The sequence below is a fragment of the Heptranchias perlo genome, chromosome 35, assembly GCF_035084215.1.
Source record: "Heptranchias perlo isolate sHepPer1 chromosome 35, sHepPer1.hap1, whole genome shotgun sequence".
In the NCBI taxonomy this organism is placed as follows: Eukaryota; Metazoa; Chordata; class Chondrichthyes; order Hexanchiformes; family Hexanchidae; genus Heptranchias; species Heptranchias perlo.
The window spans coordinates 9,486,516-9,496,450 of NC_090359.1; positions in this window are offsets into that span (position 1 = coordinate 9,486,516).

Genomic DNA, 9,935 nt, shown 5'->3' on the forward strand with positions numbered 1-9,935 from the left:
GCCAGTTGGAGGTACTGTACTACTTGAAGAGCGAGGTTAGGTTAAGGTGCTGGACTAACTTGAGGTGCTAGGTTAGCTTGAGGTGTTGGATTAGTTTGGAGGCTGTATTATTTTGAAGTATTAGGTTATTTAGAGGTTCAGGGCTGGTCTGAGGTGCTGTTTTTGCTTGAGGTATTAGATTATGTTGAGGTGCTGGATTACTTAGGGCGGCAGCTTTAGTTTGAGGTAATCAATTTACTGCAAGTGCAGTTTTAGCTTAAGTTACTGGGTTAGTTGGAGGTGCTGTATTAGATTGAGCTGCTGGGATAGTTTAAGCTTTTGTAAATGTCTGAGGTTCTTGATCAGTATGTTTCCAGCCCAACGAGGAAGGAAGCAGTGCTGGATCTAGTTCTGGGGAATGAAGTGGGGCAAGTTTCAATGGGAGAGTGTTTTGGAAACAGTGAACACAATATGATTAGGTTTAGAGTAATTATGGAAAAGTACAAAGACAATGAAAGTTGAAGATACTTAACCGGAAGAGGGTTAATTTCAGTGAGCTGAAAAGGGATCTGGCCCTTGTGGAATGGGAACAAAGATTATCAGGTAAAACAGTTAAAGAGCAAAGGGAGGCCTTCAAGGAGGAGATAGTTCAGGTACTTCATCTAACCCTATCAGCATATCCTTCTATTCTTTTCTTCCTTATGTATTTATCTAGCTTCCTTTTAAATGCATCTATGTTATTCGCCTCAACTACTGCATATAATAGTACGTTCTACATTCTAACCACTCTCTGGGTAAAGAAGTTTCTCCTGATTTCTTTTTTGATTTTATTAGTGACTAACTTATATTTATGTCACCTAGTTTTGGACTCTTCAAAAGTGGTCACATCTTCTCTACGTCTACCCTATCAAACCCCTTCATAATTTTAAAGATCTCTATTAGATCACCCTCTGCCTTCTCTTTTCTAGACAAAATACAGCGATCCTGTTCAGTCTTTCCCCATAGTTAAAATCTCAGTTCTCATATTATTCTTGGAAATCTTGTTTGCACCTTCCCCAGTGCCTCTATATCCTTCTGGTAATATGTCGACCAGAAATGTGCACGGTACTCTAAGTGTGCTCTATCCAAGGTTCTGTACAAGTTTAATATAACTGCTCGGCTTTTCAATTCTATTCCTCAAGAAATGAACCCACTGCTTTGTTTACATTTGTACGATCTTGTTAACCTGCGTTATTACTTTGAATGATTTGTGAATCTGTATGCCTCGATCCCTTTGCTCCTCCACCCATTTCGACTCTTATTTCCCGAGGATTATGTGGCCTCCTTATTCCTCCTACCAAAATGCACCACCTCACACTTTTATTTTATTCGTTAATAGAATGTGGGCATCACTGGCAAGCATTTATTGCCCATCCTAATTGCCCTTGAGAAGGTGGTGGTGAGCTGCCTTCGTGAACAACTGAGTGGCTTGCGAGGCCATTTCAGAGGGCGATTAAGAATCAACCACGTTGCTGTGGGTCTGGAGTCACATATAGACCAGGCCAGGTAAGGACGGCAGGTTTCCTTCCCTGAAGGACATTAATGAACCCGATGGGTTTTTACGACATTCCAGTAGTTTCATGGTAACCATTACTGATGCTAGTTTTTTTTATTCCAGATTTTATTTAATTAATTGAATTTAAATTCCCCAGCTGCCGTGGCAGGATTTGAACTCATGACTGGAATATTAGTCCAGGCCTTCTGGATTACTAGTCCAATGACAACCACTATGCTACTGGACCCAACATTGAAATTCATTAACCATTTACACGCCTATTCTGCATGTTTATTAACGTCTTCTTGAATTTTATCAGTTTTCTTCAGTATTAATGAAGCCCCCAAATTTAGTGTCAATCACAAATTTTGAAATTGTACTTCTGATTCCCGAGTCCAAATCGTTTATGTAAATGATAAACAACAGTGGTCCCAGCACCGATCCCTGTGGAACACCGTTTCCCACCTTCTGTCAGTCTGAGTAAACACCTTTAACCACTACTCTCTGTTCTCTGTTTTGTAGCCAGTTTGCTATCCATTCTGCTACTTGTTCCCTGACTCGACCTGCTCTAACCACAGTCATAATTCTACTATGTGGTACCTTATCAAAGGCCTTTTGAAAATCCCTTATCTACTCTTTCTGTTCCTTCTTCAAAGAATTCAATAAGGTTGGTCAAGCATGACCTTCCCTTTTGAAATCTGTGCTGACTATTCTTGATTATATTTTCGGTTGCCAGATGTATTTCTATTACATCTGTGAGGAAAGATTCCATTATCTTTCCCACCACCGAATTTAAGCTCACTGGTCTATAGTTCTTTATCGCCGTTCTATCGTCTATTTTAAACATAGGAATAACATCAGCTGTTCGCCAATCCTCTGGCAGCATTCCCTTCTCTAATGAATTGATATATATGTATGTAATAGTGCCTCTGCTATTTCTCCCCTAACTTCTATTAATATGCATGGACGCAATCTACCTGGACAGAGGTTTTATCTTTTCTACGTTTGACTCGTTTATCAATTATCTCCCCTTTTCTATCATAAATGTCTTTATAACTTTTTTGATTTCTGCTTCTAATGTCTCATCCATCTTGTTAGTGTCAATATTGAGGCAAAGTAACGATTCAACATTTCTGCCGTTACCTGTGAGTTCACCTTATGCATCCCTTAGTGGCCCGACCCCTGTCATGATTTTCCTTTTGTTATTTATGTGTCTGTAGAATACTTTACTTTTTAAAAAGTATTTTTTGATAATTTAATTTTGTAATTCCTCTTTGCCTTCCGAATAGGTTTTTTTAACTTATTTCCTAACCTCTTCGTATTCCCTTTTGTCATCCTCTTTATTGTCCAGGTGCTGAGTGTATGCCTTTTTCTTTAGTTTCAATTCTGATCTTATCTCTTTATTCATCCATGGTATTTCATTATTAGTGTCAGCGTCCGTGGAACAGTATCCCAGTGAGTGACAGCTTCCGTGGAACTGTATCCCAGTGAGTGTCAGTGTCCGTGGAACTGTATCCCAGTGAGTGTCAGTGTCAGTGGAACTGTATCCCAGTGAGTGTCAGTGTCCGTGGAATTGTATCCCAGTGAGTGTCAGTGTCCGTGGAACTGTATCCCAGTGAGTGTCAGTGTCCGTGGAACTGTATCCCAGTGAGTGTCAGTGTCCGTGGAACTGTATCCCAGTGAGTGTCAGTGTCCGTGGAACTGTATCCCAGTGAGTGTCAGCGTCCGTGGAACTGTATCCCAGTGAGTGACAGCGTCCGTGGAACTGTACCCCAGTGAGTGACAGCGTCCGTGGAACTGTATCTAGTGAGTGTCAGCGTCCGTGGAACTGTATCCCAGTGAGTGTCAGTGTCCGTGGAACTGTATCCCAGTGAGTGTCAGTGTCCGTGGAACTGTATCCCAGTGAGTGTCAGTGCCCGTGGAACTGTATCCCAGTGAGTGTCAGCGCCCGTGGAACTGTATCCCAGTGAGTGTCAGGGTCCGTGGAACTGTATCCCAGTGAGTGTCAGGGTCCGTGGAACTGTACCACAGTGAGAGACAGTGTCCGTGGAACTGTACCCCAGTGAGAGACAGTGTCCGTGGAACTGTACCCCAGTGAGAGACAGTGTCCGTGGAACTGTACCCCAGTGAGTGACAGTGTCCGTGGAACTGTACCCCAGTGAGTGACAGTGTCCGTGGAACTGTACCCCAGTGAGTGACAGTGTCCGTGGAACTGTACCCCAGTGAGTGACAGTGTCCGTGGAACTGTACCCCAGTGAGTGACAGTGTCCGTGGAACTGTACCCCAGTGAGTGACAGTGTCCGTGGAACTGTACCCCAGTGAGTGACAGTGTCCGTGGAACTGTACCCCAGTGAGTGACAGTGTCCGTGGAACTGTACCCCAGTGAGTGACAGTGTCCGTGGAACTGTACCCCAGTGAGTGACAGTGTCCGTGGAACTGTACTCCAGTGAGTGACAGTGTCCGTGGAACTGTACCCCAGTGAGTGACAGTGTCCGTGGAACTGTACCCCAGTGAGTGACAGTGTCCGTGGAACTGTACCCCAGTGAGTGACAGTGTCCGTGGAACTGTACCCCAGTGAGTGACAGTGTCCGTGGAACTGTACCCCAGTGAGTGACAGTGTCCGTGGAACTGTATCCCAGTGTCAGTGTCCACGGAACTGTTCGCAGAGTGTGTCAGGATCAACGGAATAGTATTCGAGTGACAGACAATGTCCATGGAACTGTGAGAGTAGGTCCTCGTGGAACTGTTCCCCAGTGAGAGTCAGGGTATACAGAACTGTAGCCCAGTGAGAGTCAGGGTGCATAGAACTGTACCCCAGTGAGAGTCAGGGTGCATAGAACTGTAGCCCAGTGAGAGTCAGGGTGCATAGAACTGTAGCCCAGTGAGAGTCAGGGTGCATAGAACTGTAGCCCAGTGAGAGTCAGGGTCCATGGAACTGTACCCCTGTGAATGCAGGCGCCCATAGAACTGAATCAAGTGAGAGTAAAGGCCCATTGAACTGCACTCTCACACCCTCAGGAGTAGATCATTCATTCCCTCGATTCTGTTCTGCCGTTCATTTAGATCATGGCTAATCTGTATCTTAACTCTTTTTACCCATCTTGTATATAATGTATTTGGATTAGATGGCAATTATCTTCAATCTGTTTTTTTCTGGTTATCAACCCTCCTGTTAGTGGAAACAGTTTCTCCTTATTTACTCAAAGGTCAGTTTATTTTTTAAACTTACCTCAGTGTGCCTTGCAGGCTTCTCGACAGGTTCCCCCTGTGGGGTGGCCTCCCTGCTCAGAAGTGGGTTAAATTTCAGGGGTTATGATGTGATCGAGGAGTCCAGCGGGAGACTCGTTAAAAGCCAAGATGAGTGGCGTTAAAGCGGCTGATTGACGGGAATGGAGCAGGAAATGGAGCTGCTCCATTTTAACTGCTCCTGTGATCAGGGAGAGTTAAAATCACCCTGTTTCACATTGCATGATCGTCCACATGTGTCACTGGAGGGAAAGCTATAACTGCAAGTTATTCTTGCAGGTGTTATGAATGAGTTCGGGGTCTATTAGTAACTATTCACCACATTACCAGTCAATGAAACAATGCATTACTTTGCTTTTAAGTCATACTCCATCTAAAACAAGGGTACGTTTTAATATCTGCGTCTGTCTCTCCCATGTCTGTCTCTCTCTCTCTCTCTCTCTCCCCGTCTGTCTCTCCCGTGTCGCCGTCTGTGTCTCCTGTCACTCACACATATATTGTGGGGAAAGGCCTGTCGCAATTAAGCCTCAGGCCCTCTCCATCCAAAATAATGCCACGGTATTTGCCACCTTTTCTGAGGGTGCCTCTGTGTATAAATGTGCCAAGGATCACATGCCAGGCACTGTACTTATGTGGCACATTATCCGTTCTCATTATAATGGACACATTTCAGCTGGCAGAAAGGTACAGAGAGAAATATGTGTTGCTTAATCACCCCTCTGCACCAACAATGTTTCAGTGAGTGATGGGGAGATGGGCTGAGATTTATAAATAGACTTGCAGTACATTCTCTCTCTCTCTCTCTGGTGTATAATAGAAATGAGTCACAGTGACAGGAGCAGAAAACTGCTTGGATAGAGGATCTGACACAACACATTAAAGCTGGCGATGACTGGTGTGGCAGGATTGTAAATTTAAAGGGACTTTACCATTTGGCTGGAGAGTTTTTAAGGGAAACGCGACTCCTCGAAGAGCCCACTTCTACCCGCCTGATACGTTGGCTGCGGTGGACAATTTTCTCCGTGTGGACAATATATTTGCTGAATTGTAAACTATTCCACAGTGATTAACACTGAGCCTCGGTCATTTCTATATCTGAGGCCGTTTCTCCCCTTCTCTGGGTCTTAGACCTCCACCATTTCTGGTCTGAATCCAGCCACTAGAAGAGGGTGTAAGAGCAACCTGGGCAATTCTCCCTTGATCTCCCCCCACCACCTGTGGAGAGTCCCTGCCTCCCTGGCCCAGCCTTTGCTTGGTATCTTCCCCAGTGGTAAGGTCGGGTTTAGAAACATGGCAGGTGGGTGAAAACCTGTATCTTACTGCTGGACCGGTCTTTTAAATTCAATTATAATTTTTATCCCTCAACCAACATCACTAAAACAGATGATCTGGTCATTATCACATTGCTGTTTGTGGGACCTTGCTGTGTGCAATGTACTGCCGTGTTTCCTACAGTAAAGCAGCAACTGCACTTCAAAAGTACTTAATTGGTAGAGGAACCACCTAGGGAACAGGTTATTTTAGATCTCGTATTGTGTAATGAGACAGGGTTAATTAGTAAACTTATAGTAAAGGATCCTCTGGAGGAGAGTGAACATAATATGATAGAATTTCATATTCAGTTTGAGAGTGATGTGGTTAAGTCCGAAACTAGGGTCTTAAATATAAATAAAGCCAATTATGTAGGTATGAGGGGCGAGTTGGCTGAGGTAGATTGGGAAATTAGATTAAAAGATATAACGGTAGACAAACAATGGCAAATATTTAAAGAAATAATTCATAATTCTCAACTAATATACATTCCCTTGAGGAATAAAACTCCACGGGAAAAGTGGTACAATTGTGGCTAATTAGAGAATTTAAGGATTAAATTAGATTAAAAGAAGAGGCTTACAATGTAGTCAAAAAGCGTAGTTCGCCTGAGGATTGGGAGGGTTTTAGAAATCAGCAAAGGATGATCAAAAATTCAGAAAGAGGGAGAAAGTTGAATCTGACAGTAAACCAACAGGAAATATAAAAACAGATTGTAAGAGCTTCCACAAGTTTGTTGAAAAGGAAGAGATGAGTGAAAGTAATCATGGGTCCCTTAGAGGCAGAGACAGAAGAAATTATAATGGGGAGTAAGGAAATGGCAGAGATGTTAAACAAATATTTGATATCTGTCTTCACAGCAGATGACACAAAAAACATACCGGAAACAGTGGGGAACCAAGGGCCTAATGAGAGTGAGGAACTTAAAGTAATTAATATTAGTAAAGAAAAACTGCTGGAGAAATTAATGGGACGAAAAGCCGAGAAACCCCCTGGACCTGATGGCCGACATCCTCGGATTTTAAAAGAGGTGACTGCAGAGATAGTGGATGCATTGGTTGTGATCTTACAGAATTCCCCAGATTCTGGAATGGTCCCCGTGGATTGCAAGGCAGCAAATGTAACCCCGCCATTTAAGAAAGGAGTGAGAGAGAAAAGAGGGAACTGTAGGCTAGTTAGCTTGACATCAATAGTAGGGAAAATGTTAGAATGTATTATTAAGGACGTAGTAAAAGGGCACCTTGAAAATCATAATATGATTAGGCAGAGTCATACTTTTTAATCTTCGAATCGTAGAATCAAAGAAAGATTACAGCACGGAAGGAGGCCATTCGGCCCATCGAGTCCACGCCAGCTCCATCCAAGAGCAATCCAACTAGTCCCATTCCCCCGCCCTATCCCCATCGCCCTGAAAATTTTTTACTTTCAAGTACTTATCCAGTCTCCTTTTAAAGGCCATGATTGAATCTGCCTCCACCACCCCCTCAGGCAGCACATTCCAGATCATAACCACTCGCTGTGTAAAAAAGTTTTACATCATATCACCTTCGGTTCTTTTGCCAATCACCTTAAGTCGATGCCCTCTGGTTCTTGACCCTTCCGCCAATGGGAACAGTTTCTCTCCATCTACTCTGTCTAGACCCTTCATGATTTTGAACACCTCTATCAAATATGCTCTCAACCTTTTCTGTTCCAAAGAGAACAACCCGAGCTTCTCCAGTCTATCCATGTAAGAAAAGTCCATTATCCCTGGAATCATTCTGGTAAATCTCTTCTGCACCCTCTCTATGGCCTTCACATCTTTCCGAAAGTGCGGTGCCCAGAACTGCACACAATATTCCAGTTGTGGCCAAACCAGTGTTTTATAAAGGTTTATTATGATTTCCTTACTTTTGTACTCTATGCCTCTATTTATAAAGCCCAGGATCCCGACCACTTTTTTAACCGCTTTCTCAACCTGCCCTGCCACCTTCAACGATTTGTGCACATATACCCCCAGATCTCACTGTTCCTGCACCCCTTTTAGAATTGTGCCCTCGATAGTTTATATTGCCTCTCCACTTTCTTCCTACCGAAATGTATCACTTCACATTTATCTGGGTTAAATTTCACCTGCCACGTGTCCGCCCATGCCATCAGCCTGTCTATATCCTCTTGAAGTCTGTCACTATCCTCCTCACTGCACACTCCCCTTCCAAGTCTCGTGTCATCTGCAAATTTGAAATTGTGCCCTGTACACCCAAGTCCAAGTCCTTAATATATATCAAGAAAAGCAGTGGTCCCAGCACCGACCCCTGGGGAACACCACTGTGCATCTCCCTCCAGTCCGAAAAACAACCGATCACCACTACTCTCTGTTTCCTGTCATTTCGCCAATTCTGTATCCATGTTGTTATTGCCCCCTTTATTCCATGGGCCGCAACCTCGATGACAAGCCTACCACGTGGCACTTTATTAAACGACTTTGGAACGTCCGTATACACAAAGTCAACCGCATTGCCCTCATCTACACTCTCTGTTACCTCATCAAAAAACTCCATCAGGTTAGTTAAACACGATTTGCCTGTAACAAATCCATGCTGGCTTTCCCTCATCAATCCACATTCGTCCAAGTGACTGTTAATTCTGTCCAGTATTATCGTTTCCAGAAGTTTCACCACCACCGAGGTTAAACTGACTGGCCTATTGTTGCTGGGTTTATCCTTACACCCTTTTTTGAACAAGGGTGTAACATTTGCAAATCTCCAATCCTCTGGCACCACTCCCATGTCCAAGGATGTCTGGAAGATTATGGCCAGTACCTCTGCAATTTCCCCCCTTACTTCCTTCAGCATCCTCGGGTGTATCCCATCCAGACCAGGTGACTTATCTACTTTAAGTACAGCTAGCCTTTCTAGTACCTCTTCTTTATCAATTTTTAGCCCATCAGTATCTTAACTATATCTTCCTATACCGAGACTCTGGCAGCATCTTCTTCCTTGGTAAAGACAGATGCAAAGTGCTCATTTAATACCTCAGCCATGCCCACTGCCTCCAGGAGTAGATCGCCTTTATGGTCCCTAATCGGCTCCACCCCTCCTCTTACTACCTGTTTACTGTTAACATGTCTGTCGAAGACTTTTGGATTCCCTTTTATATTGGTTGCTAGTCTATTCTCATACTCTCTCTTTTCCCCTCTTATTTCCTTTTTCACTTCCCCTCTGAACTTTCTATATTCTGCCTGGTTCTCACTTGTGTTATCGACCTGACACCTGTCATACACCACTTTTTTCCGCTTCATCTTATTCTCTATCTCCTTTGTCATCCAGGGAGCTCTGGCTTTAGTTGCCCTACCTTTCTCCCTCATTGGAATGTACCTTGTCTGTACCTGAATCATCTCCTCTTTAAAGGCTGCCCACTGTTCAATTACAGTTTTGCCTGCCAATCTATGATTCCAATTTACCTGAGCCAGATCTGTTCTCATCCCACTGAAATAGGCCCTCCTCCAGAAAGGGATGGGCTGCAGACAGAGTGATCTAGGGACAGGGCAAAACGTGGGGATTGCATAGAAAATGTGTTCGAGAAATTAAAAAGAGAGAGCAGGGTCAGGCACAGAGAAAAAGCGATTGATGGGAACGAGAGGGACGAAAAGAAATGGAGAGAGGGAGGGGTAAGGAAACAGAATGAGGTGGACACAGAGATGAGAACTCGGTTGGGAGAGAATAGGAGATGAAATGGGACAGGGAGGAAGTGAGAGAAACCAGCATGCAGGTAATGGGAGGCAAAAGAAGCAGGGGAAACAGGAATAGTGAGAGAGTCAGGGAGAGACGGAGACAGGTACAGTCCATGAGAGAGAGAGAGAGCGAGAGAGAGCGAGAGAGAACGA